Consider the following 27983-nt stretch of genomic DNA (forward strand, 5'->3'; position numbering starts at 1 on the left):
CAAACCTGGCTCGTCTCTCCTAAAAGCTCAATTTCACCATCCCAGGCAACACCCTGATGAAGGTCCTCTGTACCCCATTCAGTGCTGTCACATCGTTCCTGTCGGGAGGTGACCAGAACTGCACACAGACCCTCACCTGTGGCCTGAACAACGCGCTGTATAACTCCAACATTACCTCCTTGCTCTTATACTCAATGTTAGGACAGTGTCCCAAAAGCCTTCCTGACTAACCAATTCTACTGACTTCAGGGATCTGTAAATAAATACCCCAAGATCCCTCTGTTCCTCTAAGCTACCCAATGTGCTGCCATTCATTAAATACACCCTCAGCTTGTTTAATCTTCGCACTTATCAGTATTGAATAACATCTGCCACTGGTCTGCCCCACCAATCTTGGTGTCATCTGGAACGTTGCTTAATATTCCCCTCACATTTTAGACCATAAGACCATAAGACATAGGAGCGGAAGTAAGGCCCATCGAGTCCACTCCGCCATTCAATTGTGGCTGATGGGCATTTCAACTCCACTTACCCGCATTCTCCTTGTAGCCCTTAATTCCTTGTGACATCAAGAATTTATCAATCTCTGCCTTGAAGATATTTAGCGTCCCGGCCTCCACTGCACTCTGCGGCAATGAATTCCACAGGCCCATCACTCTCTGGCTGAAGAAATGTCTCCGCATTTCTGTTCTGAATTTACCCTCTCTAATTCTAAGGCTGTGTCCACGGGTCCTAGTCTCCCCGCCTAACGGAAACAATTTCCTAGCGTCCACGCCATGTATTACCTTGTAAGTTTCTATTAGATCTCCCCTCAATCTTCTAAACTCCAATGAATACAATCCCAGGATCCTCAGTCGTTCCTCGTATGTTAGACCTACCATTCCTGGGATCATCTGTGTGAATCTCCGCTGGACACGCTCCAGTGCCAGTATGTCCTTCCTGAGGTGTGGGGACCAAAACTGGACACAGTACTCCAAATGGGGCCTAACCAGAGCTTTATAAAGTCTCAGTAGCACAACAGTGCTTTTATATTCCAACCCTCTTGAGATAATTGACAACATTGCATTCGCTTTCTTAATCACGGACTCAACCTGCATGTTTACCTTTAGAGAATCCTCGACTAGCACTCCCAGATCCCTCTGTACTTTGGCTTTACGAATTTTCTCACCGTTTAGAAAGTAGTCCATGCTTGTATTCTTTTTTCCAAAGTGCAAGACCTCGCATTTGCTCACATTGAATTCCATCAGCCATTTCCTGGACCACTCCTTCAAACTGTCTAGATCCTTCTGCAGCCTCCCCACTTCCTCAGTACTACCTGCCTGTCCACCTAACTTTGTATCGTCGGCAAACTTCGCTAGAATGCCCCCAATCCCTTCATCCAGATCATTAATATATAATGTGAACAGCTGCGGCCCCAACACTGAACCCTGCGGGACACCGCTTGTCACCGGCTGCCATTCCGAAAAAGAACCTTTTATCCCAACTCTCTGCCTTCTGTCAGACAGCCAATCCTCAATCCATACCAGTAGCTCACCTTGAACACCATGGGCCCTCACCTTGCTCGGCAGCCTCCCGTGTGGCACCTTATCAAAGGCCTTTTGGAAGTCCAAGTAGACCACATCCACTGGGTTTCCCCGGTCTAACCTACTTGTCACCTCTTCAAAGAACTCCAACAGGTTTGTCAGGCACGGCCTCCCCTTACTAAATCCATGTTGACTTGTTCTAATCCGACCCTACTCTTCCAAGAATTTAGAAACCTCATCCTTAATGATGGATTCTAGAATTTTCTCAACAACCGAGGTTAGGCTAATTGGCCTATAATTTTCCACCTTTTGTCTTGATCTTTTCTTGAACAAGGGGGTTACAACAGCGATCTTCCAATCATCTGGGTCTTTCCCTGACTCCAGTGACTTTTGAAAGATCTCAACCAACGCCTCTGCTATTTCCTCAGCCACCTCCCTCAGAACTCTAGGATATAACCCATCAGGGCCAGGAGATTTATCAATTGTAAGACCTTTTAGCTTTTCTAGCACTTTCTCTTTTGTAATGGCAACCAAACTCAACTCAGCCCCCGGACTCCCTTTAATTGTTGGGATATTACTCATGTCTTCCACTGTGAAGACTGATGCAAAGTACTTATTAAGTTCTCCAGCTATTTCCTTATCTCCCATCACTAGGCTCCCAGCATCAGTTTGAAGTGGCCCAATGTCTACTCTTGCCTGTTGTTTGTTTCTTATGTATTGAAAGAAACTTTTACTATCATTTCTAATATTACTGGCTAGCCTACGGTGCCACCCATATAATCTCCATCAAGTGAAATTCCCTCATCTATACAATGATCACATTTTCAAAAACGTGGAGCAGATTTAAGGCATGCCCTCCCTCTGACAAAGCCATGCTGACTATCGTTAAGGAACCCAAATCCTCTGGCTCCTCCTCGAGGGCTGATAGGAATTCAGCATTTGTGTCAGAGCCCCAACAATTTCCAGCCTCACCTCCCACAGCAGCCTGGGATGTAATTCATCTGGGCCAGGGGATTTGCCTGTATTCAAGCCTAACAGAGTCACGAATACTTCCCCATTTCTGAAGTCAAACTGAACAAGCTCCTCACAATCCCTTTTGCTGAACTCGGTAATGATGTTCTCTTTCCCAGAGTGAGGACGAAAGAAATGTATTCATGCAACACCATTCCAGTATCCTGTGGCTTCATGCACAGAATACCCCCTTCCAGTTCATTGTTCGTTGACCTTCTGTTCTCTCCTCAGACTGATATCCCCCACACACTGACGTTCTCTCCTCACACAGAGATCCCCCACACACTGACGTTCTCTCCTCACACTGAGATCCCCCACACACTGACGTTCTCTCCTCACACTGAGATCCCCCACACACTGACGTTCTCTCCTCACACTGAGACCCCCCACACACTGATGTTCTCTCCTCACACTGAGATCCCACACACAATGACGTTCTCACCTCACACTGAGATCCCTCACACACTGACGTTCTCTCCTCACACTGAGATCCCTCAAACACTGACGTTCTCTCCTCACACTGTGATCCACATACACTGACGGTTTCTCCTCACACTGAGATCCCTCACACACTGACGTTCTCTCCTCACACTGAGATCCCCACTCACTGACGTTCTCTCCTCACGCTGACATCCCTCACACACTGACGTTCTCTCCTCATACTGAGATCCCTCACACCCGTACGTTCTCTCCTCACACTGAGATCCCTCACACACTGACGTTCTCTTTTCACACTGAGATCCCTCACACACTGACGTTCTCTCCTCACACTGAGATCCACAAACACTGACGTTCTCTCCTCACACTGTGATCCCTCACACACTGACGTTCTCTCCTCACACTGAGATCCCCACTCACTGACGTTCTCTCCTCACACTGTGATCCCTCACACACTGACGTTCTCTCCTCACACTGAGATCCCCACTCACTGACGTTCTCTCCTCACGCTGAGAACCCTCACACACTGACGTTCTCTCCTCATACTGAGATCCCTCACACCCGTACGTTCTCTCCTCACACTGAGATCCCTCACACACTGACGTTCTCTCCTCACACTGAGATCCCTCACACACTGACGTTCTCTCCTCACACGGAGATCCCCACACACTGACATTCTCTCCTCACACTGAGATCCCTCACACACTGACGTTCTCTCCTCACACAGAGATCCCCCACACACTGACGTTCTCTCCTCACACTGAGATCCCCCACACACTGACGTTCTCTCCTCACACTGAGATCCCCCACACACTGACGTTCTCTCCTCACACTGAGACCCCCCACACACTGATGTTCTCTCCTCACACTGAGATCCCACACACAATGACGTTCTCACCTCACACTGAGATCCCTCACACACTGACGTTCTCTCCTCACACTGAGATCCCTCAAACACTGACGTTCTCTCCTCACACTGTGATCCACATACACTGACGGTTTCTCCTCACACTGAGATCCCTCACACACTGACGTTCTCTCCTCACACTGAGATCCCCACTCACTGACGTTCTCTCCTCACGCTGACATCCCTCACACACTGACGTTCTCTCCTCATACTGAGATCCCTCACACCCGTACGTTCTCTCCTCACACTGAGATCCCTCACACACTGACGTTCTCTTTTCACACTGAGATCCCTCACACACTGACGTTCTCTCCTCACACTGAGATCCACACACACTGACGTTCTCTCCTCACACTGTGATCCCTCACACACTGACGTTCTCTCCTCACACTGAGATCCCCACTCACTGACGTTCTCTCCTCACACTGTGATCCCTCACACACTGACGTTCTCTCCTCACACTGAGATCCCCACTCACTGACGTTCTCTCCTCACGCTGAGAACCCTCACACACTGACGTTCTCTCCTCATACTGAGATCCCTCACACCCGTACGTTCTCTCCTCACACTGAGATCCCTCACACACTGACGTTCTCTCCTCACACTGAGATCCCTCACACACTGACGTTCTCTCCTCACACGGAGATCCCCACACACTGACATTCTCTCCTCACACTGAGATCCCTCACACACTGACGTTCTCTCCTCACACTGAGATCCCTCACACACTGACGTTCTCTTTTCACACTGAGATCCCTCACACACTGACGTTCTCTCCTCACACTGAGATCCCTCACACACGGACGTTCTCTCCTCATACTGAGATCCCTCACACACTGACGTTCTCTCCTCACACTGAGATCCCCCACACACTGACGTTCTCTCCTCACACTGAGATCCCTCACACACTGACGTTCTCTCCTCACACTGAGACCCCCCACACAATGATGTTCTCTCCTCACACTGAGATCCCACACACTGACGTTGTCTCCTCACACTGAGATCCCTCACACACTGTCTTTCTCTCCTCACACTGAGATCCCCCACACACTGACGTTCTCTCCTCACACTGAGATCCCTCACACACTGACATTCTCTCCTCACACTGAGACCCCCCACACAATGATGTTCTCTCCTCACACTGAGATCCCACACACTGACGTTGTCTCCTCACACTGAGATCCCTCACACACTGACGTTCTCACCTCACACTGAGATCCCTCACACACGGACGATCTCTCCTCACACTGAGATCCCCCACACACTGACGTTCTCTCCTCACACTGAGATCCCCCACACACTGACGTTCTCACCTCACACTGAGATCCCTCACACACTGACGTTCTCTCCTCACACTGAGATCCCTCACACACTGACGATCTCTCCTCACACTGAGATCCCCCACACACTGACGTTCTCTCCTCACACTGAGATCCCCCACACACAGATGTTCTCTCCTCACACTGAGAACCCCACACACTGACGCTCTCTCCTCACACTGAGATCCCTCACACACTGACGTTCTCTCCTAACACTGAGACCCCTCACACACTGACGTTCTCTCCTCACACTGTGATCCCCCACACACTGACGTTCTCAGCTCACACTGAGACCCCTCACTTACTGACGTTCTCTCCTCACACTGAGATCCCCATCACTTACTGACGTTCTCACCTCACACTGAGATCCCTCACACACTGACGTTCTCTCCTCACACTGAGATCCCTCACACACTGAAGATCTCTCCTCACACTGAGATCCCTCACACACTGACGTTCTCTCCTCACACTGAGATCCCTCACACAATGACGTTCTCACCTCACACTGAGATCCCTCACACACTGTCTTTCTCTCCTCACACTGAGATCCCCCACACACTGACGTTCTCTCCTCACACTGAGATCCCCCACACACTGACGTTCTCTCCTCACACTGAGATCCCCCACACACTGACGTTCTCTCCTCACACTGAGATCCCTCACAAACTGACGTTGTCTCCTCACAGTGAGATCCCTCACACACTGACGTTGTCTCATCACACTGAGATCCCCCACACACTGACGTTTTCTCCTCACACTGAGACCCCTCACACACTGATGTTCTCTCCTCACAATGAGATCCCTCACACACTGACGTTCTCTCCTCACACTGAGACCCCTCACACACTGATGTTCTCTCCTCACAATGAGATCCCGCACACACTGACGTTGTCTCCTCACACTGAGATCCCTCACACACTGACATTGTCTCATCACACTGAGACCTCCCACACACTGATGTTCTCGCCTCACACTGAGATCTCCCACACACTGACGTTCTCTCCTCACACTGAGACCCCCCACACACTGATGTTCTCTCCTCACACTGAGATCCCCCACACACTGACATTCTCTCCTCACACTGAGACCCCCCACACACTGATGTTCTCTCCTCAAACTGAGATCCCCCACACACTGACGTTCTCTCCTCACACTGAGATCCCTCACACACTGACGTTCTCTCCTCACACTGACATCCCTCACACACTGATGTTCTCTGTTCACACTGAGATCCCTCACACACTGACGTTCTCACCTCACACTGAGATCCCCCACACACTGACGTTCACTCCTCACACTGAGATCCCTCACACACTGACGTTCTCTCGTCACACTGAGATCCCCCACACACTGACGTTCTCTCCTCACACTGAGATCCCTCACACACTGACGTTCTCTCCTCACACTGAGATCCCTCACACACTGACGATCTCTCCTCACACTGAGATCCCCCACACACTGACATTCTCTCGTCACACTGAGATCCCCCACACACTGACGTTCTCTCCTCACACTGAGATCCCCCACACACTGACGTTCTCTCCTCACACTGAGATCCCTCACACACTGACGTTCTCTCCTCACACTGAGATCCCCCACATACTGACGTTCTCTCCTCACACTGAGACCCCTCACTTACTGACGTTGTCTCGTCACACTGAGAGCCCCCACACACTGACGTTCTCTCCTCACACTGAGACCCCTCACACACTGACGTTCTCTCCTCCCACTGAGACCCCTCACTTACTGATGTTCTCTCCTCACACTGAGATCCCCCACACACTGACGTTCTCTCCTCACACTGTGATCCCCCACACACTGACGTTCTCTCCTCCCACTGAGACCCCTCACTTACTGACGTTCTCTCCTCACACTGAGATCCCACTCACTTACTTACGTTCTCTCCTCACACTGAGATCCCTCACACAATGACGTTCTCTCCTCACACTGAGATCCATCACACACTGACGTTCTCTCCTCACACTGAGATCCCCCACACACTGATGCTCTCTCCTCACACTGAGATCCCCCAAACACTGACGTTCTCTCCTCACACTGAGATCCCTCACACACTGACGTTCTCTCCTCACACTGAGATCCCCCACACACTGACATTCTCTCCTCACACTGAGATCCCTCACTTACTGACGTTCTCTCCTCACACTGAGATCCCACACACACTGACGTTCTCTCCTCACACTGAGATCCCTCACACACTGTCTTTCTCTCCTCACACTGAGATCCCTCACTTACTGACGTTCTCTCCTCACACTGAGATCCCACACACACTGACGTTCTCACCTCACACTGAGATCCCTCACACACTGTCTTTCTCTCCTCACACTGAGATCCCCCACACACTGACGTTCTCTCCTCACACTGAGATCCCCCACACAAAAACGTTCTCTCCTCACACTGAGATCCCCCACACACTGACGTTCTCTCCTCACACTGAGATCCCTCACAAACTGACGTTGTCTCCTCACAGTGAGATCCCTCACACACTGACGTTGTCTCATCACACTGAGATCCCCCACACACTGACGTTCTCTCCTCACACTGAGACCCCTCACACACTGATGTTCTCTCCTCACAATGAGATCCCTCACACACTGACGTTCTCTCCTCACACTGAGACCCCTCACACACTGATGTTCTCTCCTCACACTGAGATCCCTCACACACTGACGTTCTCTCCTCACACTGAGATCCCTCACACACTGACGATCTCTCCTCACACTGAGATCCCCCACACACTGACATTCTCTCGTCACACTGAGATCCCCCACACACTGACGTTCTCTCCTCACACTGAGATCCCCCACACACTGACGTTCTCTCCTCACACTGAGATCCCTCACACACTGACGTTCTCTCCTCACACTGAGATCCCCCACATACTGACGTTCTCTCCTCACACTGAGACCCCTCACTTACTGACGTTGTCTCGTCACACTGAGAGCCCCCACACACTGACGTTCTCTCCTCACACTGAGACCCCTCACACACTGACGTTCTCTCCTCCCACTGAGACCCCTCACTTACTGATGTTCTCTCCTCACACTGAGATCCCCCACACACTGACGTTCTCTCCTCACACTGTGATCCCCCACACATTGACGTTCTCTCCTCACACTGAGACCCCTCACTTACTGACGTTCTCTCCTCACACTGAGATCCCACTCACTTACTTACGTTCTCTCCTCACACTGAGATCCCTCACACACTGACGTTCTCTCCTTACACTGAGATCCCTCACACACTGACATTCTCTCCTCACACTGAGATCCCCCACACACTGACGTTCTCTCCTCACACTGTGATCCCTCACACACTGACATTCTCTCCTCAAACTGAGATCCCCCACACACTGACGTTCTCTCCTCACACTGAGATCTCACACACACTGACGTTCTCTCCTCACACTGAGATCCCCGACACACTGACGTTCTCTCCTCACACTGTGATCCCTCACACACTGACGTTCTCCCCTCACACTGAGATCCCTCACACAGTGACGTTGTCTCCTCACACTGAGATCCACCTCACAATGACATTCTCTCCTCCCACTGAGACCCCTCACACACTGACGTTCATTCCTCACACTGAGATCTCTCAAAAACTGACGTTCTCTCCTCACACTGAGTTCCCCCACACACTGATGATCTCTCCTCACACTGAGATCCCTCACACACTGACGTTCTCTCCTCACACTGAGATCCCTCACACACTGATGTTCTCTCCTCACACAGACATCCCCCACAGACTGACGTTCTCTCCTCACACTGAGATACCCCACACACTGACGTTCTCTCCTCCCACTGAGATCCCCCACTCACTGACGTTCTCTCCTCCCACTGAGATCCCCCACTCACTGACGTTCTCTCCTCACACAGAGATCCCTCACACACTGACGTTCTCTCCTCACACTGAGATCCCTCACACACTGACGTTCTCTCCTCACACTGTGATCCCTCACACACTGATGTTCTCTCCTCACACTGACATCCCCCACAGACTGACGTTCTCTCCTCACACTGAGATCCTCCACACACTGACGTTCTCTCATGACACTGAGATCCCACACACATCGATGTTCTCTCCTCACACTGAGATCCCCCACACACTGACGTTCTCTCCTCACACTGAGATCCCCCACACACTGACGTTCTCTCCTCACACTGAGATCCCCCACACACTGACGTTCTCTCCTCACACTGAGATCGCTCACACACTGACGTTCTCTCCTCACACTGTGATCCCTCACACACTGACATTCTCTCCTCAAACTGAGATCCCCCACACACTGACGTTCACTCCTCACACTGACATCCCTCACACACTGACGTTCTCGCCTCACACTGAGACACCCGACACACTTACATCATCATCTCACACTGAGATCCCTCACACACTGACGGTTCTATACTCACACTGAGATCCCCCACACACTGACGTTCTCTCCTCACACTGAGATCCCTCACAAACTGACGTTGTCTCCTCACAGTGAGATCCCTCACACACTGACGTTGTCTCATCACACTGAGATCCCCCACACACTGACGTTCTCTCCTCACACTGAGACCCCTCACACACTGATGTTCTCTCCTCACAATGAGATCCCTCACACACTGACGTTCTCTCCTCACACTGAGACCTCTCACACACTGATGTTCTCTCCTCACAATGAGATCCCTCACACACTGACGTTGTCTCCTCACACTGAGATCCCTCACACACTGACATTGTCTCATCACACTGAGACCTCCCACACACTGATGTTCTCGCCTCAAACTGAGATCGCCCACACACTGACGTTCTCTCCTCACACTGAGACCCCCCACACACTGATGTTCTCTCTTCACACTGAGATCCCCCACACACTGACATTCTCTCCTCACACTGAGACCCCCCACACACTGATGTTCTCTCCTCAAACTGAGATCCCCCACACACTGACGTTCTCTCCTCACACTGAGATCCCTCACACACTGACGTTCTCTCCTCACACTGACATCCCCCACACACTGACGTTCTCTCCTCACACTGAGATCCCCCACACACTGACGTTCTCTCCTCACACTGAGATCCCTCACACACTGACGTTCTCTCCTCACACTGAGATCCCCTTCACACTGACGTCCTCTCCTCACACTGAGACCCCTCACACACTGACGTTCTCTCCTCACACTGAGATCCCTCACACACTGACGTTCCCTCCTCACACTGAGATCACCCACACACTGACGTTCTCTCCTCACACTGTGATCCCCCACACACTGACGTTCTCTCCTCACACTGTGACCCCTCACATACTGATGTTCTCTCATCACACTGAGGTCCCTCACACACTGACGTTCTCTCCTCACACTGAGATCCCCCACACACTGACGTTCTCTCCTCAAACTGAGATCCCCCACACACTGACGTTCTCTCCTCACACTGAGATCCCTCACACACTGACGTTCTCTCCTCAACTGAGATCCCTCAAACACTGATGTTCTCTCCTCACACTGACATCCCCCACAGACTGATGTTCTCTCCTCACACTGACATCCCCCACAGACTGACGTTCTCTCCTCACACTGAGATCCCCCACACACTGACGTTCTCTCCTCACACTGAGATCCCTCACACAATGACGTTCTCTCCTCACACTGAGATCCCCCACACACTGACGTTCTCTCATTACACTGAGATCCCACACACACCGATGTTCTCTCCTCACACTGAGATCCGCCACACACTGACGTTCTCCCCTCACACTGAGATCCCTCACACAGTGACGTTATCTCCTCACACTGAGATCCCTCACACACTGACGTTCTCTCCTCACACTGAGATCCCTCACACACTGACGTTCTCTCCTCACACTGAGATACCTCACACACTGACGTTCTCTCCTCACACTGAGATCCCCCACACACTGACGTTCTCTCCTCACACTGAGACCCCTCACACACTGACATTCTCTCCTCACACTGAGACCCCCCACACACTGATGTTCTCTCCTCAAACTGAGATCCCCCACACACTGACGTTCTCTCCTCACACTGAGATCCCTCACACACTGACGTTCTCTCCTCACACTGACATCCCTCACACACTGATGTTCTCTGTTCACACTGAGATCCCTCACACACTGACGTTCTCACCTCACACTGAGATCACCCACACACTGACGTTCACTCCTCACACTGAGATCCCTCACACACTGACGTTCTCTCGTCACACTGAGATCCCCCTCACACTGACGTTCTCTCCTCACACTGAGATCCCTCACACACTGACGTTCTCTCCTCACACTGAGATCCCTCACACACTGACGATCTCTCGTCACACTGAGATCCCCCACACACTGACGTTCTCTCCTCACACTGAGATCCCCCACACACTGACGTTCTCTCCTCACACTGAGATCCCTCACACACTGACGTTCTCTCCTCACACTGAGATCCCCCACATACTGACGTTCTCTCCTCACACTGAGACCCCTCACTTACTGACGTTGTCTCGTCACACTGAGAGCCCCCACACACTGACGTTCTCTCCTCACACTGAGACCCCTCACACACTGACGTTCTCTCCTCCCACTGAGACCCCTCACTTACTGATGTTCTCTCCTCACACTGAGATCCCCCACACACTGACGTTCTCTCCTCACACTGTGATCCCCCACACATTGACGTTCTCTCCTCACACTGAGACCCCTCACTTACTGACGTTCTCTCCTCACACTGAGATCCCACTCACTTACTTACGTTCTCTCCTCACACTGAGATCCCTCACACACTGACGTTCTCTCCTTACACTGAGATCCCTCACACACTGACATTCTCTCCTCACACTGAGATCCCCCACACACTGACGTTCTCTCCTCACACTGTGATCCCTCACACACTGACATTCTCTCCTCAAACTGAGATCCCCCACACACTGACGTTCTCTCCTCACACTGAGATCTCACACACACTGACGTTCTCTCCTCACACTGAGATCCCCGACACACTGACGTTCTCTCCTCACACTGTGATCCCTCACACACTGACGTTCTCCCCTCACACTGAGATCCCTCACACAGTGAAGTTGTCTCCTCACACTGAGATCCACCTCACAATGACATTCTCTCCTCCCACTGAGACCCCTCACACACTGACGTTCATTCCTCACACTGAGATCTCTCAAAAACTGACGTTCTCTCCTCACACTGAGTTCCCCCACACACTGATGATCTCTCCTCACACTGAGGTCCCTCACACACTGACGTTCTCTCCTCACACTGAGATCCCTCACACACTGATGTTCTCTCCTCACACAGACATCCCCCACAGACTGACGTTCTCTCCTCACACTGAGATACCCCACACACTGACGTTCTCTCCTCCCACTGAGATCCCCCACTCACTGACGTTCTCTCCTCCCACTGAGATCCCCCACTCACTGACGTTCTCTCCTCACACAGAGATCCCTCACACACTGACGTTCTCTCCTCACACTGAGATCCCTCACACACTGACGTTCTCTCCTCACACTGTGATCCCTCACACACTGATGTTCTCTCCTCACACTGACATCCCCCACAGACTGACGTTCTCTCCTCACACTGAGATCCCCCACACACTGACGTTCTCTCATGACACTGAGATCCCACACACATCGATGTTCTCTCCTCACACTGAGATCCCCCACACACTGACGTTCTCTCCTCACACTGAGATCCCCCACACACTGACGTTCTCTCCTCACACTGAGATCCCCCACACACTGACGTTCTCTCCTCACACTGAGATCGCTCACACACTGACGTTCTCTCCTCACACTGTGATCCCTCACACACTGACATTCTCTCCTCAAACTGAGATCCCCCACACACTGACGTTCTCTCCTCACACTGACATCCCTCACACACTGACGTTCTCGCCTCACACTGAGACACCCGACACACTTACATTATCATCTCACACTGAGATCCCTCACACACTGACGTTCTATACTCACACTGAGATCCCTCACACACTGACGTTCTCTCCTCACACTGTGATCCCCCACACACTGACGTTCTCTCATTACACTGAGATCCCACACACATCGATGTTCTCTCCTCACACTGAGATCCCCCACACACTGACGTTCTCTCCTCACACTGAGACCCCTCACACACTGACGTTCTCTCCTCACACTGAGATCCCCCACACACTGACGTTCTCTCCTCACACTGTGATCCCTCACACACTGACATTCTCTCCTCAAACTGAGATCCCCCACACACTGACGTACTCTCCTCACAATGACATTTCTCACACACTGACGTTCTCGCCTCACACTGAGACACCCGACACACTTACATTATCATCTCACACTGAGATCCCTCACACACTGACTTTCTATACTCACACTGAGATCCCTCACACACTGACGTTCTCTCCTCACACTGAGATCCCCCACACACTGACGTTCTCTCCTCACACTGAGACCCCTCACACACTGACGTTCTCTCCTCACACTGAGACCCCTCACACACAGACGTTCTCTCCTCACACTGAGATCCCCCACACGCTGACGTTCTCTCCTCACACTGAGACCCCTCACACACTGACGTTCTGTCCTCACACTGAGACCCCTCATACACTGACGTCATCTCCTCATACTGTGATCCCTCACACACTGATGTTCTCTCCTCACACTGAGATCCCTCACACACTGACGTTAACTCCTCACACTTAGATCCCTCACACACTGACGTTCTCTCCTCACACTGAGATCCCCCACACACTGACGTTCTCTCCTCACACTGAGACACCTCACTTACTGACGTTCCCCCCTCACACTGAGATCCCCCACACACTGACGTACTCTCCCCACACTGACGTTCTCTCCTTACACTGAGATCCCTCACACACTGACGTTCTCTCCTCACACTGAGATCCCTCACACACTGACGTTCTCTCCTCACACTGAGATCCCTCACACACTGACGTTCTCTCCTCCCACTGAGATCCCCCACTCACTGACGTTCTCTCCTCATACTGAGATCCCTCACACACTGACGTTCTCTCCTCACAGTGTGATCCCTCACACACTGATGTTCTCTCCTCACACTGACATCCCCCACAGACTGACGTTCTCTCCTCACACTGAGATCCCCCACACACTGACGTTCTCTCATGACACTGAGATCCCACACACATCGATGTTCTCTCCTCACACTGAGATCCCCCACACACTGACGTTCTCTCCTCACACTGAGATCCTCCACACACTGACGTTCTCTCCTCAAACTGAGATCCCCCACACACTGACGTTCTCTCCTCACACTGAGATCGCTCACACACTGACGTTCTCTCCTCACACTGAGATCCCCCACACACTGACGTTCTCTCCTCACACTGTGATCCCTCACACACTGACATTCTCTCCTCAAACTGAGATCCCCCACACACTGACGTTCTCTCCTCACACTGACATCCCTCACACACTGACGTTCTCGCCTCACACTGAGACATCCGACACACTTACATCATCATCTCACACTGAGATCCCTTACACACTGACGTTCTATACTCACACTGAGATCCCTCAAACACTGACGTTCTCTCCTCACACTGAGATCCCTCACACACTGACGTTCTCTCCTCACACTGAGATCCCCCACACACTGACGCTCTCTCCTCACACTGAGACCCCTCACACACTGACGTTCTCTCCTCACACTGAGACCCCTCACACACAGACGTTCTCTCCTCACACTGAGATCCCCCACACACTGACGTTCTCTCATTACACTGAGATCCCACACACATCGATGTTCTCTCCTCACACTGAGATCCCCCACACACTGACGTTCTCTCCTCACACTGAGACCCCTCACACACTGACGTTCTCTCCTCACACTGAGATCCCCCACACACTGACGTTCTCTCCTCACACTGAGATCGCTCACACAGTGACGTTCTCTCCTCACACTGAGATCCCCCACACACTGACGTTCTCTCCTCACACTGTGATCCCTCACACACTGACATTCTCTCCTCAAACTGAGATCCCCCACACACTGACGTACTCTCCTCACAATGACATCCCTCACACACTGACGTTCTCGCCTCACACTGAGACACCCGACACACTTACATTATCATCTCACACTGAGATCCCTCACACACTGACTTTCTATACTCACACTGAGATCCCTCACACACTGACGTTCTCTCCTCACACTGAGATCCCTCACACACTGACGTTCTCTCCTCACACTGAGATCCCCCACACACTGACGTTCTCTCCTCACACTGAGACCCCTCACACACTGACGTTCTCTCCTCACACTGAGATCCCTCACACACTGACGTTCTCTCCTCACACTGAGATCCCTCACACGCTGACGTTCTCTCCTCACACTGAGACCCCTCACACACTGACGTTCTGTCCTCACACTGAGACCCCTCATACACTGACGTCATCTCCTCACACTGAGACCCCTCACACACTGACGTTTTCTCCTCACACTGTGATCCCTCACACACTGATGTTCTCTCCTCACACTGAGATCCCTCACACACTGACGTTAACTCCTCACACTTAGATCCCTCACACACTGACGTTCTCTCCTCACACTGAGATCCCCCACACACTGACGTTCTCTCCTCACACTGAGACACCTCACTTACTGACGTTCCCTCCTCACACTGAGATCCCCCACACACTGACGTACTCTCCCCACACTGACGTTCTCTCCTTACACTGAGATCCCTCACACACTGACGTTCTCTCCTCACACTGAGATTCCTCACACACTGACGTTCTCTCCTCACACTGAGATCCCTCACACACTGACGTTCTCTCCTCCCACTGAGATCCCCCACTCACTGACGTTCTCTCCTCATACTGAGATCCCTCACACACTGACGTTCTCTCCTCACACTGAGATCCCTCACACACTGACATTCTCTCCTCACACTGAGATCCCTCACACACTGATGTTCTCTCCTCACACTGACATCCCCCACAGACTGACGTTCTCTCCTCACACTGAGATCCCCCACACACTGACGTTCTCTCCTCACACTGAGATCCCCCTCACACTGACGTTCTCTCCTCACACTGAGATCCCCCACACACTGACGTTCTCTTCTCACACTGACATCCCCCACAGACTGACGTTCTCTCCTCACACTGAGATCCCCCACACACTGACGTTCTCTCCTCACACTGTGATCCCTCACACACTGATGTTCTCCCCTCACACTGAGATCCCACACACACCGATGTTCTCTCCTCACACTGAGATCCCCCACACACTGACGTTCTCTCCTCACACTGTGATCCCTCACACACTGACGTTCTCCCCTCACACTGAGATCCCTCACACAGTGACGTTCTCTCCTCACACTGAGATCCCCCACACACTGACGTTCTCTCCTCACACTGAGATCCCTCAAACACTGACGTTCTCTCCTCACACTGAGATCCCTCACACACTGACGTTCTCTCCTCACACTGAGATCCCCCACACACTGACGTTCTCTCCTCACACTGAGACCCCTCACACACTGACGTTCTCTCCTCACACTGAGACCCCTCACACACAGACGTTCTCTCCTCACACTGAGATCCCCCACACACTGACGTTCTCTCCTCACATTGAGTCCCCTCACACACTGACGTTCTGTTCTCACACTGAGACCCCTCACACACTGACGTTCTCTCCTCACACTGAGACCCCTCACACACTGACGTTCTCTCCTCACACTGAGATCCCTCACACACTGACGTTCTCTCCTCACACTGAGACCCCACACACACTGACGTTCTCTCCTCACACTGAGACACCTCACTTACTGACGTTCCCTCCTCACACTGAGATCTCCCACACACTGACGTTCTCTCCTCACACTGACGTTCTCTCCTCACACTGAGATCCCCCACACCCTGACGTCCTCTCCTCACACTGAGATGCCCCACACCCTGACGCCCTCTCCTCACACTGACATCCCTCACACACTGACGTTCTCTCCTCACACTGAGAACCCCCACACACTGACGTTCTCTCCTCACACTGAGATCCCCCACACACTGACGTTCTCTCCTTACACTGAGATCGCTCACACACTGACGTTCTCTCCTCACACTGAGATCCCCCACACACTGACGTACTCTCCTCACACTGTGATCCCTCACACACTGACATTCTCTCCTCAAACTGAGATCCCCCACACACTGATGTTCTCTCCTCACACTGAGATCCCTCACACACTGACGTTCTCGCCTCACACTAAGACACCCGACACACTTACATTATCATCTCACACTGAGATCCCTCACACACTGACGTTCTATGCTCAAACTGAGATCCCTCACACACTGACGTTCTCTCCTCACACTGAGATCCCTCACACACTGACGTTCTCTCCTCATACTGCGATCCCTCACACACTGATGTTCTCTCCTCACACTGAGATCCCCCACACACTGACGTTCTCTCCTCACACTGAGACCCCTCACACACTGACGTTCTCTCCTCACACTGAGACCCCTCACACACAGAGGTTCTCTCCTCACACTGAGATCCCCCACACACTGACGTTCTCTCCTCACACTGAGACCCCTCACACACTGACGTTCTGTCCACACACTGAGACCCCTCATACACTGACGTTCTCTCCTCACACTGAGACCCCTCACACACTGACATTCTCTCCTCACACTGAGATCCCTCACACACTGATGTTCTCTCCTCACACTGAGATCCCTCACACACTGACGTTAACTCCTCACACTGAGATCCCTCACACACTGACGTTCTCTCCTCACACTGAGTTCCCCCACACACTGATGTTCTCTCCTCACACTGAGATCCCTCACACACTGACGTTCTCTCCTCACACTGAGATCCCTCACACACTGATGTTCTCTCCTCACACAGACATCCCCCACAGACTGACGTTCTCTCCTCACACTGAGATCCCCCACACACTGACGTTCTCTCCTCACACTGAGATCCCTCACACACTGACGTACTCTCCTCCCACTGAGATCCCCCACACACTGACGTTCTCTCATTACACTGAGATCCCACACACATCGATGTTCTCTCCTCACACTGAGATCCCCCACACACTGACGTTCTCTCCTCACACTGAGATCCCCCACACACAGACGTTCTCTCCTCACACTGAGATCGCACACACACTGACGTTCTCTCCTCACACTGAGATCCCCCACACACTGACGTTCTCTCCTCACACTGACATCCCTCACACACTGACGTTCTCTCCTCATACTGAGACACCCGACACACTTACATTATCATCTCAGACTGAGATCCCTCACACACTGACGTTCTATGCTCACACTGAGATCCCTCACACACTGACGTTCTCTCCTCACACTGAGATCCCTCACACACTGACGTTCTCTCCTCACACTGAGATCCCTCACACACTGACGTTCTCTCCTCACACTGAGATCCCCCACACACTGACGTACTCTCCTCACACTGTGATCCCTCACACACTGACATTCTCTCCTCAAACTGAGATCCCCCACACACTGATGTTCTCTCCTCACACTGAGATCCCTCACACACTGACGTTCTCGCCTCACACTAAGACACCCGACACACTTACATTATCATCTCACACTGAGATCCCTCACACACTGACGTTCTATGCTCAAACTGAGATCCCTCACACACTGACGTTCTCTCCTCACACTGAGATCCCTCACACACTGACGTTCTCTCCTCATACTGCGATCCCTCACACACTGATGTTCTCTCCTCACACTGAGATCCCCCACACACTGACGTTCTCTCCTCACACTGAGACCCCTCACACACTGACGTTCTCTCCTCACACTGAGACCCCTCACACACAGAGGTTCTCTCCTCACACTGAGATCCCCCACACACTGACGTTCTCTCCTCACACTGAGACCCCTCACACACTGACGTTCTGTCCACACACTGAGACCCCTCATACACTGACGTTCTCTCCTCACACTGAGACCCCTCACACACTGACATTCTCTCCTCACACTGAGATCCCTCACACACTGATGTTCTCTCCTCACACTGAGATCCCTCACACACTGACGTTAACTCCTCACACTGAGATCCCTCACACACTGACGTTCTCTCCTCACACTGAGTTCCCCCACACACTGATGTTCTCTCCTCACACTGAGATCCCTCACACACTGACGTTCTCTCCTCACACTGAGATCCCTCACACACTGATGTTCTCTCCTCACACAGACATCCCCCACAGACTGACGTTCTCTCCTCACACTGAGATCCCCCACACACTGACGTTCTCTCCTCACACTGAGATCCCTCACACACTGACGTTCTCTCCTCCCACTGAGATCCCCCACACACTGACGTTCTCTCATTACACTGAGATCCCACACACATCGATGTTCTCTCCTCACACTGAGATCCCCCACACACTGACATTCTCTCCTCACACTGAGATCCCCCACACACTGACGTTCTCTCCTCACACTGAGATCCCCCACACACAGACGTTCTCTCCTCACACCGAGATCGCACACACACTGACGTTCTCTCCTCACACTGAGATCCCCCACACACTGACGTTCTCTCCTCACACTGACATCCCTCACACACTGACGTTCTCGCCTCATACTGAGACACCCGACACACTTACATTATCATCTCAGACTGAGATCCCTCACACACTGACGTTCTATGCTCACACTGAGATCCCTCACACACTGACGTTCTCTCCTCACACTGAGATCCCTCACACACTGACGTTAACTCCTCACACTTAGATCCCTCACACACTGACGTTCTCTCCTCACACTGAGATCCCCCACACACTGACGTTCTCTCCTCACACTGAGACACCTCACTTACTGACGTTCCCCCCTCACACTGAGATCCCCCACACACTGACGTACTCTCCCCACACTGACGTTCTCTCATTACACTGAGATCCCTCACACACTGACGTTCTCTCCTCACACTGAGATCCCTCACACACTGACGTTCTCTCCTCACACTGAGATCCCTCACACACTGACGTTCTCTCCTCCCACTGAGATCCCCCACTCACTGACGTTCTCTCCTCATACTGAGATCCCTCACACACTGACGTTCTCTCCTCACAGTGTGATCCCTCACACACTGATGTTCTCTCCTCACACTGACATCCCCCACAGACTGACGTTCTCTCCTCACACTGAGATCCCCCACACACTGACGTTCTCTCATGACACTGAGATCCCACACACATCGATGTTCTCTCCTCACACTGAGATCCCCCACACACTGACGTTCTCTCCTCACACTGAGATCCTCCACACACTGACGTTCTCTCCTCAAACTGAGATCCCCCACACACTGACGTTCTCTCCTCACACTGAGATCGCTCACACACTGACGTTCTCTCCTCACACTGAGATCCCCCACACACTGACGTTCTCTCCTCACACTGTGATCCCTCACACACTGACATTCTCTCCTCAAACTGAGATCCCCCACACACTGACGTTCTCTCCTCACACTGACATCCCTCACACACTGACGTTCTCGCCTCACACTGAGACATCCGACACACTTACATCATCATCTCACACTGAGATCCCTTACACACTGACGTTCTATACTCACACTGAGATCCCTCAAACACTGACGTTCTCTCCTCACACTGAGATCCCTCACACACTGACGTTCTCTCCTCACACTGAGATCCCCCACACACTGACGCTCTCTCCTCACACTGAGACCCCTCACACACTGACGTTCTCTCCTCACACTGAGACCCCTCACACACAGAGGTTCTCTCCTCACACTGAGATCCCCCACACACTGACGTTCTCTCATTACACTGAGATCCCACACACATCGATGTTCTCTCCTCACACTGAGATCCCCCACACACTGACGTTCTCTCCTCACACTGAGACCCCTCACACACTGACGTTCTCTCCTCACACTGAGATCCCCCACACACTGACGTTCTCTCCTCACACTGAGATCGCTCACACAGTGACGTTCTCTCCTCACACTGAGATCCCCCACACACTGACGTTCTCTCCTCACACTGTGATCCCTCACACACTGACATTCTCTCCTCAAACTGAGATCCCCCACACACTGACGTACTCTCCTCACAATGACATCCCTCACACACTGACGTTCTCGCCTCACACTGAGACACCCGACACACTTACATTATCATCTCACACTGAGATCCCTCACACACTGACTTTCTATACTCACACTGAGATCCCTCACACACTGACGTTCTCTCCTAACACTGAGATCCCTCACACACTGACGTTCTCTCCTCACACTGAGATCCCCCACACACTGACGTTCTCTCCTCACACTGAGACCCCTCACACACAGACGTTCTCTCCTCACACTGAGATCCCCCACACGCTGACGTTCTCTCCTCACACTGAGACCCCTCACACACTGACGTTCTGTCCTCACACTGAGACCCCTCATACACTGACGTCATCTCCTCACACTGAGACCCCTCACACACTGACGTTTTCTCCTCACACTGTGATCCCTCACACACTGATGTTCTCTCCTCACACTGAGATCCCTCACACACTGACGTTAACTCCTCACACTTAGATCCCTCACACACTGACGTTCTCTCCTCACACTGAGATCCCCCACACACTGACGTTCTCTCCTCACACTGAGACACCTCACTTACTGACGTTCCCTCCTCACACTGAGATCCCCCACACACTGACGTACTCTCCCCACACTGACGTTCTCTCCTTACACTGAGATCCCTCACACACTGACGTTCTCTCCTCACACTGAGATCCCTCACACACTGACGTTCTCTCCTCACACTGAGATCCCTCACACACTGACGTTCTCTCCTCCCACTGAGATCCCCCACTCACTGACGTTCTCTCCTCATACTGAGATCCCTCACACACTGACGTTCTCTCCTCACACTGAGATCCCTCACACACTGACATTCTCTCCTCACACTGAGATCCCTCACACACTGATGTTCTCTCCTCACACTGACATCCCCCACAGACTGACGTTCTCTCCTCACACTGAGATCCCCCACACACTGACGTTCTCTCCTCACACTGAGATCCCCCTCACACTGACGTTCTCTCCTCACACTGAGATCCCCCACACACTGACGTTCTCTTCTCACACTGACATCCCCCACAGACTGACGTTCTCTCCTCACACTGAGATCCCCCACACACTGACGTTCTCTCCTCACACTGTGATCCCTCACACACTGATGTTCTCCCCTCACACTGAGATCCCACACACACCGATGTTCTCTCCTCACACTGAGATCCCCCACACACTGACGTTCTCTCCTCACACTGTGATCCCTCACACACTGACGTTCTCCCCTCACACTGAGATCCCTCACACAGTGACGTTCTCTCCTCACACTGAGATCCCCCACACACTGACGTTCTCTCCTCACACTGAGATCCCTCAAACACTGACGTTCTCTCCTCACACTGAGATCCCTCACACACTGACGTTCTCTCCTCACACTGAGATCCCCCACACACTGACGTTCTCTCCTCACACTGAGACCCCTCACACACTGACGTTCTCTCCTCACACTGAGACCCCTCACACACAGACGTTCTCTCCTCACACTGAGATCCCCCACACACTGACGTTCTCTCCTCACATTGAGACCCCTCACACACTGACGTTCTGTTCTCACACTGAGACCCCTCACACACTGACGTTCTCTCCTCACACTGAGACCCCTCACACACTGACGTTCTCTCCTCACACTGAGATCCCTCACACACTGACGTTCTCTCCTCACACTGAGACCCCACACACACTGACGTTCTCTCCTCACACTGAGACACCTCACTTACTGACGTTCCCTCCTCACACTGAGATCTCCCACACACTGACGTTCTCTCCTCACACTGACGTTCTCTCCTCACACTGAGATCCCCCACACCCTGACGTCCTCTCCTCACACTGAGATGCCCCACACCCTGACGCCCTCTCCTCACACTGACATCCCTCACACACTGACGTTCTCTCCTCACACTGAGAACCCCCACACACTGACGTTCTCTCCTCACACTGAGATCCCCCACACACTGACGTTCTCTCCTTACACTGAGATCGCTCACACACTGACGTTCTCTCCTCACACTGAGATCCCCCACACACTGACGTACTCTCCTCACACTGTGATCCCTCACACACTGACATTCTCTCCTCAAACTGAGATCCCCCACACACTGATGTTCTCTCCTCACACTGAGATCCCTCACACACTGACGTTCTCGCCTCACACTAAGACACCCGACACACTTACATTATCATCTCACACTGAGATCCCTCACACACTGACGTTCTATGCTCAAACTGAGATCCCTCACACACTGACGTTCTCTCCTCACACTGAGATCCCTCACACACTGACGTTCTCTCCTCATACTGCGATCCCTCACACACTGATGTTCTCTCCTCACACTGAGATCCCCCACACACTGACGTTCTCTCCTCACACTGAGACCCCTCACACACTGACGTTCTCTCCTCACACTGAGACCCCTCACACACAGAGGTTCTCTCCTCACACTGAGATCCCCCACACACTGACGTTCTCTCCTCACACTGAGACCCCTCACACACTGACGTTCTTTCCACACACTGAGACCCCTCATACACTGACGTTCTCTCCTCACACTGAGACCCCTCACACACTGACATTCTCTCCTCACACTGAGATCCCTCACACACTGATGTTCTCTCCTCACACTGAGATCCCTCACACACTGACGTTAACTCCTCACACTGAGATCCCTCACACACTGACGTTCTCTCCTCACACTGAGTTCCCCCACACACTGATGTTCTCTCCTCACACTGAGATCCCTCACACACTGACGTTCTCTCCTCACACTGAGATCCCTCACACACTGATGTTCTCTCCTCACACAGACATCCCCCACAGACTGACGTTCTCTCCTCACACTGAGATCCCCCACACACTGACGTTCTCTCCTCACACTGAGATCCCTCACACACTGACGTACTCTCCTCCCACTGAGATCCCCCACACACTGACGTTCTCTCATTACACTGAGATCCCACACACATCGATGTTCTCTCCTCACACTGAGATCCCCCACACACTGACGTTCTCTCCTCACACTGAGATCCCCCACACACAGACGTTCTCTCCTCACACTGAGATCGCACACACACTGACGTTCTCTCCTCACACTGAGATCCCCCACACACTGACGTTCTCTCCTCACACTGACATCCCTCACACACTGACGTTCTCTCCTCATACTGAGACACCCGACACACTTACATTATCATCTCAGACTGAGATCCCTCACACACTGACGTTCTATGCTCACACTGAGATCCCTCACACACTGACGTTCTCTCCTCACACTGAGATCCCTCACACACTGACGTTCTCTCCTCACACTGAGATCCCTCACACACTGACGTTCTCTCCTCACACTGAGATCCCCCACACACTGACGTACTCTCCTCACACTGTGATCCCTCACACACTGACATTCTCTCCTCAAACTGAGATCCCCCACACACTGATGTTCTCTCCTCACACTGAGATCCCTCACACACTGACGTTCTCGCCTCACACTAAGACACCCGACACACTTACATTATCATCTCACACTGAGATCCCTCACACACTGACGTTCTATGCTCAAACTGAGATCCCTCACACACTGACGTTCTCTCCTCACACTGAGATCCCTCACACACTGACGTTCTCTCCTCATACTGCGATCCCTCACACACTGATGTTCTCTCCTCACACTGAGATCCCCCACACACTGACGTTCTCTCCTCACACTGAGACCCCTCACACACTGACGTTCTCTCCTCACACTGAGACCCCTCACACACTGACGTTCTCTCCTCACACTGAGACCCCTCACACACTGACGTTCTGTCCACACACTGAGACCCCTCATACACTGACGTTCTCTCCTCACACTGAGACCCCTCACACACTGACATTCTCTCCTCACACTGAGATCCCTCACACACTGATGTTCTCTCCTCACACTGAGATCCCTCACACACTGACGTTAACTCCTCACACTGAGATCCCTCACACACTGACGTTCTCTCCTCACACTGAGTTCCCCCACACACTGATGTTCTCTCCTCACACTGAGATCCCTCACACACTGACGTTCTCTCCTCACACTGAGATCCCTCACACACTGATGTTCTCTCCTCACACAGACATCCCCCACAGACTGACGTTCACTCCTCACACTGAGATCCCCCACACACTGACGTTCTCTCCTCACACTGAGATCCCTCACACACTGACGTTCTCTCCTCCCACTGAGATCCCCCACACACTGACGTTCTCTCATTACACTGAGATCCCACACACATCGATGTTCTCTCCTCACACTGAGATCCCCCACACACTGACATTCTCTCCTCACACTGAGATCCCCCACACACTGACGTTCTCTCCTCACACTGAGATCCCCCACACACAGACGTTCTCTCCTCACACCGAGATCCCACACACATCGATGTTCTCTCCTCACACTGAGATCCCCCACACACTGACATTCTCTCCTCACACTGAGATCCCCCACACACTGACGTTCTCTCCTCACACTGAGATCCCCCACACACTGACGTTCTCTCCTCACACTGACATCCCTCACACACTGACGTTCTCGCCTCATACTGAGACACCCGACACACTTACATTATCATCTCAGACTGAGATCCCTCACACACTGACGTTCTATGCTCACACTGAGATCCCTCACACACTGACGTTCTCTCCTCACACTGAGATCCCCCACACACTGACGTTCTCTCCTCACACTGAGACCACTCACACACTGACGTTCTCTCCTCACACTGAGACCCCTCACACACAGACGTTCTCTCCTCACACTGAGATCCCCCACACACTGACATCTCTCCTCACACTGAGACCCCTCACACACTGACGTTCTGTCCTCACACTGAGATCCCCCACACACTGACGCTCTCTCCTCACACTGAGACCCCTCACACACTGACGTTCTCTCCTCACACTGAGACCCCTCACACACAGACGTTCTCTCCTCACACTGAGATCCCCCACACACTGACGTTCTCTCATTACACTGAGATCCCACACACATCGATGTTCTCTCCTCACACTGAGATCCCCCACACACTGACGTTCTCTCCTCACACTGAGACCCCTCACACACTGACGTTCTCTCCTCACACTGAGATCCCCCACACACTGACGTTCTCTCCTCACACTGAGATCGCTCACACACTGACGTTCTCTCCTCACACTGAGATCCCCCACACACTGACGTTCTCTCCTCACACTGTGATCCCTCACACACTGACATTCTCTCCTCAAACTGAGATCCCCCACACACTGACGTACTCTCCTCACAATAACATCCCTCACACACTGACGTTCTCGCCTCACACTGAGACACCCGACACACTTACATTATCATCTCACACTGAGATCCCTCACACACTGACGTTCTACACTCACACTGAGATCCCTCACACACTGACGTTCTCTCCTCACACTGAGATCCCTCACACACTGACGTTCTCTCCTCACACTGAGATCCCCCACACACTGACGTTCTCTCCTCACACTGAGACCCCTCACACACTGACGTTCTCTCCTCACACTGAGACCCCTCACACACAGACGTTCTCTCCTCACACTGAGATCCCCCACACGCTGACGTTCTCTCCTCACACTGAGACCCCTCACACCCTGACGTTCTGTCCTCACACTGAGACCCCTCATACACTGACGTCATCTCCTCACACTGTGATCCCTCACACACTGATGTTCTCTCCTCACACTGAGATCCCTCACACACTGACGTTAACTCCTCACACTTAGATCCCTCACACACTGACGTTCTCTCCTCACACTGAGATCCCCCACACACTGACGTTCTCTCCTCACACTGAGACACCTCACTTACTGACGTTCCCTCCTCACACTGAGATCCCCCACACACTGACGTACTCTCCCCACACTGACGTTCTCTCCTTACACTGAGATCCCTCACACACTGACGTTCTCTCCTCACACTGAGATCCCTCACACACTGACGTTCTCTCCTCACACTGAGATCCCTCACACACTGACGTTCTCTCCTCCCACTGAGATCCCCCACTCACTGACGTTCTCTCCTCATACTGAGATCCCTCACACACTGACGTTCTCTCCTCACAGTGTGATCCCTCACACACTGATGTTCTCTCCTCACACTGACATCCCCCACAGACTGACGTTCTCTCCTCACACTGAGATCCCCCACACACTGACGTTCTCTCATGACACTGAGATCCCACACACATCGATGTTCTCTCCTCACACTGAGATCCCCCACACACTGACGTTCTCTCCTCACACTGAGATCCTCCACACACTGACGTTCTCTCCTCAAACTGAGATCCCCCACACACTGACGTTCTCTCCTCACACTGAGATCGCTCACACACTGACGTTCTCTCCTCACACTGAGATCCCCCACACACTGACGTTCTCTCCTCACACTGTGATCCCTCACACACTGACATTCTCTCCTCAAACTGAGATCCCCCACACACTGACGTTCTCTCCTCACACTGACATCCCTCACACACTGACGTTCTCGCCTCACACTGAGACACCCGACACACTTACATTATCATCTCACACTGAGATCCCTTACACACTGACGTTCTATACTCACACTGAGATCCCTCAAACACTGACGTTCTCTCCTCACACT

Source organism: Chiloscyllium plagiosum, unplaced genomic scaffold, assembly GCF_037043375.1.
Source record: "Chiloscyllium plagiosum isolate Xiang-an unplaced genomic scaffold, Cpla_swu_hap1 HiC_scaffold_26, whole genome shotgun sequence".
In the NCBI taxonomy this organism is placed as follows: Eukaryota; Metazoa; Chordata; class Chondrichthyes; order Orectolobiformes; family Hemiscylliidae; genus Chiloscyllium; species Chiloscyllium plagiosum.